Raw genomic sequence first — 9,709 nt, forward strand, 5'->3', positions numbered from 1 at the left:
GTACATTCATATATTTAGCATGGCCTCCTAACCTGACATAGTCTCCCCAGTGATATTAAAACATCTTTCTTGGGCTGTATCTCTCTTCTTCCATTTATAAAAACAGCATTATGATGTTTTTTGCTCCATCAGCAGCCTAGATTCCCTCTTTCTTTCTAAAAGAAATGCTTGGATGTCACTGCTTCTTCCTTGGACATACTTATTCCTTGAGCAGCCTGTCTCTGCTCTTTTCGGTTCTAAAATGGTCCACTCCCATTGCTGCTAAGCGCATTTCTTGAGTTAGGCCCCGTTCACACGAGGGAATTTGGCCCAGAAGCAGGACGGTTTGGGGGCGGTTCAAACTGCCGCGATCACACCACAACATCTGGGAAGCGTGGTGCTTCCGTCCCCAAACCGGCCCATCCATGGGATAAGGCGCATCAAGTTGGAACCACCTACCGAGGTGGTTCATCGCCTTGGTGCGCCTCAACCCGGGAGTCTGATCGCCGGCGCGTCCTTGCACCGGCGCTTCCTGGGCTCCTAGCCAAACTGTGCATGCTCTGACATGCGCAGTTCGGCTGGCCGGCCGTCAGCTCTGTGTTTTCTCCCCGGCGTCTGATCGTGCTGGGGAGAAAACGCGGCGCGGCCGTGGGATCCCGCCGCGCCGTGTCAACTTTGACGCGGCTTTGAACAGCCACGGTTTGTGCCGCTTTTTCCCCTGCGTGTGGCAGGGGCCTATGTCTAAGAGATGCTGATGGGTATTTGAATGACCATGCCTGTTCTGGTGTCTCTTGGCTTCTCAGCTGTAGCAGTTGTTTCAGCTGCACTTCTACTCAAAGTAGCAGTGTTTGACTCTATACCCCAAAGGGCGTACTTTAACTTAAAATATTCACAATTTCCTTTGTGAAGAATAGATCCCATGTCCCTGTTTTTGATTATCTTTTCTTTTCCATTATTCTACTTTAAGGATAAGTCACAAGTAATAATATAGTGGACCTTCTGCACACTTTGTATGATTTTCCTTTCGAAGTCTGGTCTCCAGTTCCTCATGAGTGGAAGCCAAAGGATTTCATATTGGACAAACAGAAAATAAAATGCTTTCTGCCTTATGTTTTTCTCACTTTTTTCCATCTGGAAGTTGATGCTCTTCGATTTGGTTTTCTGTACCAGTTCACTTTATGGGTCTTTGTTGAACATGCAGTGTACGTTCAGTATGACTCACTGCATTGTTGTGCATTTATAGCAAATACTTCTGTAATATACTGCTTCATGGTTTAAAGTTTGCATTTCTATCGCAGTTGTCTTCCAAAAACCCCTTCTGCATCCTGGTCTAGCAATTATTTAGGTGCAAGAGTTTGTGAAGGCAAGGGGTTCTTCTTCCTGAAGAAGCTTCCCATTCATTTTTATGGAGGAATGTGATTAGCCTCCATAAAGGAAGGCACATGTAGATGGGGAAGTCTGGGTTGGATCCTACCCATCTGCTCTGTTGGCACGGGCATATTCCTGAGCCACCCTCCTTCAGTGTTGGATGCTGTTCTGTTGAGCCACCTTCCCCAACGTTGGTGCTGTTCTGTTAACTAAAGAAGTTCTTGCAGTAGCAGAGTACTCTTTGCACTGGAGGAAAAAGCTGTCATTCTTTGAGCTGAGTGGAATGATAGGTTCCAGCCCTTTGTGCGTGTCTTCTCTTAGCCCTTGCAGGCTGGAATGCCTCATTTGTTTTTTTGCTCAAGAACCAAGCAGTACCTTAAAAGCAGTCTCTTTCAGTGGGCCTTTTCCCACCAAACTATTTCTTTACCACATTCATACAGTTCTTCAGGGCTTTAATTGTTAATCTGAACTTTCTCTTATCACTGCAGCATTTTTCTTTGTTTCCTTCTGTTCTTGAGTTTAAATATCATTATTATGCCTGCTGATATCGTTAAATCCTGCTATTAATCCAATGTCTCGTTCTTGTACATTCTACACACTGTCACCATTCAAGAGATTTTCCTGTCTTGAATGCTAGGCAGCACTATATGTTGACTGGTCTGTCTTCTGCTTTTGAGACCAATAACTAAATGGTGCTAAGCTCAATTTCCCGTATGTTGTCTTAGAAAACTAACACTCCTTTATAAGAAATACTATTTATTATTTCCCCTTCCATTTCCCCCCCCCCAAAAAAAAAAAACTTACTCAGGATACACTTTGCACAGAATCAAGATTTTCCACATGTAATTCGTGTCTTGGGAGAAAAAACAAAGAGGGGCATTATGGCAAAACAGCTTATCTTAAAGACTAAAACGTTATCTTTTAGCTTTTAAGATGCCACAAGGTTTCATTTTGTTATTTAGGCAAAGGAGTAATGCAGCTGCTACTCTGGAATTTGTGTTCTCTTGCTGCTTCTTTTCCAGAGCAAAAGTGTGAGATCAAAAAAATTGGTGTGAGTGCTTTAGTGGTAGGTAAGAGCTGAATTCAAGAACAAAGAAATCCGTGGCAGAATATGCTGCTAGCATGATGAGTAGAATAGTAACTGAGAGATTTGCATTGTGAACTAACCATATTTTTCCAGGATAATTTCTGAGTTAATAATAATTAATATAGTTAATATGAGCAGGAAACTTTCTCATAATGGTTAGCCCTTCATTTGACCACCAAAATGGCAAAGTGAAGAATTATGCTGAACGATCCTATCTCGTAGACATGGAATACTATGCAAAGTGACTTCTGGTTCTCTGCTTTATTCTCTGTGAAGAAGAATTTATGGGGAAATTTTTTAAGATTCAAGGTGTCTGTTGATGAGAGGGTTGATATTAAATGTTACTGAAGTCTCCGCAGGGAGGTGGCTGAAAATCAGTTCAGGGGTAGCATATTATGTACTTGGTGAGATTTTTAGATGTTATGTGCCCATGTTCACCTGGTTATGTGCAGAATATCCACAGCAGCCATGTGGCTGCGCACACACTTTCAAATAGTGTAGAGTCCCATCATAAGGAAGAGAGTTTGGGACGCTTCCTTATGGGAATTGCAGTATTTTAAACTGGCTCTTCCTTTACTCAGCCTGACCAGGATCTGTGTCTGTGGTTTAGAAGGAGAACCTATACCCGCCAGTGTGAAAGGTGAAGCTCTATCTGCTTAACCTTTTCCCTGCTGTGTAGTAATTGAAGAAAACATTTGGTCAAGAGTTAGTAGCCCTATGAGCAAAGGGATTCATGACTCTGCATATGATCATGGCTTTATGAGATTAATTTGGGAGGACTTTGAGTTACTAGTACTCTGTATGGATGCCTTGAAATTGCCTGCTGGATACGTCCCTGTCATTTAGAGGTGTTGCCTGTAGTTCATTCGACCCACCTAATCTGATTCTATGAAAATATAATGCTTGTCTTGCTTTTGACCATTTTTGCCAGATGAAGCACTCAAAGGAGTTGTATTTACATTTAACCAGGGCATCTTACTTCCATTGCACACTCCAGACTGCTTACAAGAGTGAGTCTGAGAATGACTGAAATGCATTATAATTCTGTTCCCCAAATTTGCAAAGAAGCCCCACTGGGGATGAAGACAGAGAATCCAGCTTCTTTTCAGCACTAGGAATACACCAGTGCCTTGCTGAAGCTTGCTTAGTTTCCTCAAAATGGATGAGAGAGGCCTACTTGAGTGGGAGAGTAATAAGGATGGCTTGTCTCCTGATGTATACAAGCCTTTTTAGCTGTCTCCAAAAATGCTATCACTCTCTGTTGACAGAGGTGAAAGCCTGTCGCAGAAGGGAAAAAAATGGCTTATGATGTTCCTGGATAGCTGTTTTATTAGCTTCACAACATGGAATAGGATGACTTAGCTGAGCGAAAATTAGTACATCTGAGACTCTCAGCCAGTCTTGTATTCGTTTAGAGTGAAAAGTAGTTTGATCAGGTTGTGTAAAAACATATCTAGCCTTTTTCTTCTCCTCTCTCAAAAGACTGGAGTTCTCCCTCAGGAAAAAATAGTTGAAAGCTGCTCCAGGCTTCTTTAGCAATTGCTTTTGATTTTCACTACTTCAGAGCAAAGTGCAGCTGTATCCTCGTGTCTTCCTCTTGATAGATCAATTTTAAGTTAAGAAACTGAAGGGGGGGAAACCCCTCCAACTTCTCTTTTGGCATTGTTAAGAATTTCTCTAGCTAACTCATGTGTTGTTGGTGCATGTGTGCCCAGTATAATCGTCTAGGCTAGGCAGTGCCTCGCTATGTATGCAAAAATCTACACTTTAGATTTAAACCACTTTTAACTGTTACAGCTTCCCTAACTGAAGCTTTGGATTCGCAGTTTTGTGATAGTGGGTTGGATCCAAATTATGAGATTAGATCTGAAGGTGCCCTTCTGCCCATGGATGGACATCTTTGGATCAAGCCCCATGGGTTGGATCCAACGCAATACTGAAAAGTGCCTATCTTGTTCAAATGGAACTAGAGTTCCTGGTATTCTTTGCTTGGGATCCATGAGGCTCAGTATTGGTGTTCACTTGTAGTACATATATAGCCTTTGGGTCAGCCACTGCCTTTGTTTGCCAGTCTCTTTTCCTCTCTTCTTGTTTATAATATGGAGAACATTTGCACTTTTTTAAAAAGAGAAAAAACATGTTTTCAAAATCACATACAATCAAGCATATAGGCAAACAAGAACCCACCAACCATAAAATCCTGTTAATACATGTTTATAAACCAGAGTCTGCCACTCTGTTAATACTCCTTTGATTATAAAAATCACACATATATCCCATATATTGAACGTTTTGAAGATTAGTGCCAAGTATAATAATGCAAACCATAATATATTAGAAATATCAGCTTCAACCTTTTGTATCAGAAACAAGGGGCTTTCCCCCATGTGTTATTTCATCACTTTTTGCACTTTTTCTTCATTTTTTGCTCCCTCTAGTGGTTGCTTTGATATTTCATCACTGTATCACCAGCTTATTCCCGAGCACTTTAAAAATATGGGGGAATAAGCCGGAGATACAGTGGCGAAATATTGAAGCAATCACTAGAGGGAGCAAAACATGGGTGGAAAAGGAAAAACCCCAATGCAGTACGGACGCACAAGCGATGAAAATGAGACATGCAGAAAAGTCCATTGTCCTTAATGCTGTAGCCTTCTGTCTTACAGGTATGAGGCATATAACAACACATGGAAGGCTTGCAAGCCAAGCCGAACCCTGCAGCTGTATAATTTACCAGAGTACTAAGGAACAGAAAGATAAAATGAGCAGAACTGTGAAAGAATGAATGTACAAGTTGCTTCCAAATCTGTCTGTCTTCCTTGGTGTGTTATTTTCTAAGAAAGAATTGCTGCTATGAGCCTGTCAGTGAATGTGCAAGATTTTTGCTTGATAGATGTAAAAAAAAAAAAGCTGTATAAAAAAAGGTTGCAACCTCCAAGGCAATAAATATATTGATGTAATGTTGACTGTTTGACAGTTATTTCTTGTGGGCCCGAGAGTTGCATCGTTAGCAGTTCCTATCTTGTTAGAGACTGGGGTTAGGAGAATGGGGTGGTGGCCTGCTAAGAGCAGCTCCTAATTTATGATTGCTGGAGTTGCTTAGCCACTGCAAAATTAGAGATGATAAGAGCACAGAGCAGCCAGGATGGATCAGACCAATGGGCCACCTAGGCCAATATCCTTTTTCACATGTAGCCAACCAGATACTCCAGGAAGGCCTCCCCTTCTTGCCATCCCCCAGCACGGACATTCAGAGAATTATTATCTAAAAAGTGGAGGGTCCATGTAATGATTGTGGCAAGCAGCTATTGACCAACTTATCCTCCATGAATTTCTTCGATCCCCTTTTAAAACCAACTAAACTAGCAGCCATTGCTAGACCTCATGGCAAACATTCCACCAGTTAATTATTCTGAGTGAAGGTTTACTTTGTTTTTGTCTGTCCACAATCTACTGCATCATCTTCATTGGAAGTGCCTGTCTGTTCTAGAATCACAGAGGAGGGAGGCAAAGTTCTCTCTCCTACCCATGCATAATTTTATAAACCTCTGTCTTATCATGTCTCCCCTTCATTGCCATTTTCTCTTAAAAAGCTCCAAACTACTGGCCATTTTGGTTTCAAACTGTTTTCCAATAACCCCTAGTGCAGAGATTGGTTTTTTCACTATTGCCACAATGTTTTCGTTGAGCCATCTACCACAATCTTAAGAGCTCTTTCTTAGTAAAGCACCCAAAGTTTGGTCCTCATCAGCATAATGCTTTTGTACTTCATAGGAATGTATGGTATTTTCAAGGGGGGAAACGCTTGGTTGGTGTTGGCATAGCTTGAAGATGCCGAACATCTTCAGCAGAAGGATCTGTGGTGAGACAAAATGGAATTTGTTACCAAATTAAGGTACATGCAATGATTGCAGGATAGCATTCCAAATTCTAGTCTGATTAGAACTTTGGGTTCTTATATATAAATATCTCTGTGTGTGAAGAAGCAGACAAAAAGCAGAGTGGCAGAGGTTTAACACAGGAACATATCTGTCTTTGCAAGTTCAGAGGCCAAATCAAACATTGCAGTGGACAACTGTTAGCCCAAGCAGGGGGAAATAAACATCCCTGCCTTTTGTTCCCTGTTGCTTCCAACTGAAATTAAACCTTGCTTTTATGGCAGCTGAAAATCCTATTGTGGTAAGTCCTAGATATTGGTGTTTTTCTGGAGAATGCTTCATACCTACTTTTATGCCTTGTTTTATCCTAGTAAGAGCAAGCAAGCAAACCAACACTTGCTTTTAGACTGTGACTTTTTTGTGCAACTTGTTACTGAATTTGAGAGTTTTATGCGTTTTCTATATACTAGTATAGAAGATCAACTGAGAATTCTGCATACATTGACTTGGCTCCTGCCTAGAATTTCTGTATGCACTGGAGGTGGGAACAATTTTTGCCCATTCCCTCCTGCCATGGTGATCCAAAATGCCCTCCAATACTGCTCCTGGGAAATAGGAGACCCCAAATATAGCTTGAGGGAAATCGGGGATCTCCCACGGAAGCAGGGAATTGATTAATAATCCCCCCATGCCTAAAGACATTCTAGGAAGGATCCAAGTCTCTATTTCCTTTCTGTGCCATGCAAAATTAATCATTCTAACTTAGAGTGAATGTCCTGAATTTTAAAAGGTATATTGTTCACTGTATTTCCTATGCAGTGATCGCTCTAGTACTGCAGAGGTCAATTATCATTTCGGAAGCAGACTAGAGATGTGAAGGCCCGGAAAAAAACCGGAAAAATTCGGGAAAAAAACGTTTTTTTTCTGTTTTTTTCCTGAAGCCTTTTTGGTTTTTTTTCCGAAAAATTGGAAAAATTGAAAAAAAGAAAAGAAAAGAAATTGATTATGGAACATTTTATTTCCTATTTGAATCTCAGATCTGGACTGTATTATCTTAATTGGATTGGGATTGTACTGCTTCAGACAGTAAGTGGGTGCTCATGTGATTCAAATTTATTTTTTAAAAGTCCCCGTATGTATAAAATTAGAATGTTCAGGAGAGGGTTCTAGGCTAGCCTGTTCTATGACATGAAAGGTTTCTAAGTAATTTAAGGTTTGTGTTTATGTGTATGGAGGAGACCTGCAGTCTAAAGTTGTACAGTTTATACTAGTCTACTAAAGGGAGAATCAGGCCTCAAAAGTTTATAATGCAACAGATGTAGGAGACATATAACTATGGTTTCTAGCATGAACAGTTCCTGAATACCATCCCATCTCTTTCACTTGAAACATGTGTTTCAAAGAATGTATTAAGTGTACCAATGTGCAAGCATGCCTGTGCTTTAAGCTGATGTGCTGTTTGAATCTCAGATCTGGACTGCATTATATGAATTGGATTGGGATTGTACTGCTCCAGACAGTAAGTGGGTGCTCATATGATTCAAATTTATTTTTTAAAAGTCCCTGTATGTATAAAATTAGAATGTTCAGGAGAGGGTTCTAGGCTAGCCTGTTCTATGACATGAAAGGTTTCTAAGTAATTTAAGGTTTGTGTTTATGTGTATGGAGGAGACCTGCAGTCTAAAGTTGTACAGTTTATACTAGTCTACTGAAGGAAGAATCAGGCCTCAAAAGTTTATAATGCAACAGATGTAGGAGACATATAACTATGGTTTCTAGCATGAACAGTTCCTGAATACCATCCCATCTCTTTCACTTGAAACATGTGTTTCAAAGAATGTATTAAGTGTACCAATGTGCAAGCATGCCTGTGCTTTAAGCTGATGTTTGTTCTCAGTCCCTTATTATATGGGCAGCTTTGTTATGAACACAAGGGTATCAAAATATAAATGGAGACATTGTAAAGTCTATCTTTTTTTTTTTTTGCATTGGCTCTAATACTTCAGTCTTGCTGGAAAATTTTCACAGAAGGAAAAGGCAGAAAAAGATGATTTTCTTATCTTGTTAGCCATTCAGTCATGGGCTGACTCTTGGCAATTCTTTCTTTAAAATACACTGGCCTGAAATATTAATAGTGCCCACTAGATGGCAATATTTTAAAAATAATTTGTTACATTTATCGACAGCCAATGCTTCCTGGAATAGGAACAAAGCACAAAAACCACTGACTAGAGATAACCAATATATGAAATGTGTAATAATAGTTCAATAATGCAAAAAATATAATTATACAACAATATTGGCCGAGGTGTAACCAAGATACAGAAGGAAAACTAATAATGGAAAGAAAAATAAAGTCCCAAGTATTTTACTGTGTCTCACTCCAGTAGCGTTGTAATATCAAAGTCCAATTTGACGTGCAATTCCTCATGGAGTGGACATTTCAGAAGTTCCATAAGCCATAAAAAGCCATGATGCGTAGTCCGGATGATGGCTGCCGCGTTTCGAGTTGTTCTTATTCAAAAGCAATAGGCTATAAGGGGACTAAATACAAATTCAAAACATCCTGGAAAGCAGGTAAAATGGGGGAGGGGGAATATTAAGGATACAGGTTTGCTGCTGTCAAGAACCCGATTAAAGTGGAAATGACAAATCTTGGATAAGAGTGTTGATTTCTCTGCCTCATTTGATATAAGTGGTTTTTTAAAAAATCATTTATAAATTAATTAACAGACCACACTGTAATAACATTCCCCAGTTTTACATCCTAAAAGGGAGAAAAGGGATATGTTCAAGAAATGGAGGCAAGGACCTACCTCTAAAGAAGAGAATCTGCTGGTTGCTAGGCACTATAGGTCAGCCATCAGAGAGGCCAAAGCTCACAGTGAGCTAAAGCTGACCAGGGAGGCTCGCTACAACAAGAAAATCTTCAGATATGTGAGGAACAAATGCAAGATGAAAGAGGTGATGGGCCTACTGTTGGGTGAAAATGGAGAAACTCTGACAGGGCAGAGAGAAGGTAGAAAGGCTTAATGCAGAGGTGTTGAACTCATTTGTTACACAGGCCAAATCTGACATAAATGTCACTTTGTCAGGCTGGGCCATGTGTGCCATGGAATGTAAAATAAGGTATCAGAGATATAAACTTTATGAAGATGTTTTCAGATGCCGAATGGCAATAGCAGGCGTGATTGGATTAGGTGTGATATGGAAGCAGGTGGAGATATCAGCATTGATGTGATATACAGAGGCGTGGAGATATCAGCATTGGTAATGAGACAGGAAACCTAGGTCTCAATTTGGTACAGGAGGATTCAGTCCAGGGGGATGCAAAAAATAAATAGAAATAAGTCTAAAGAAGGGAGCAGTGACTCACAAAAGCACATACCCTACCACA

Source organism: Gekko japonicus, unplaced genomic scaffold (assembly GCF_001447785.1).
Source record: "Gekko japonicus isolate JY-2015 unplaced genomic scaffold, Gekko_japonicus_V1.1 scaffold4234, whole genome shotgun sequence".
NCBI classification, from domain to species: Eukaryota; Metazoa; Chordata; class Lepidosauria; order Squamata; family Gekkonidae; genus Gekko; species Gekko japonicus.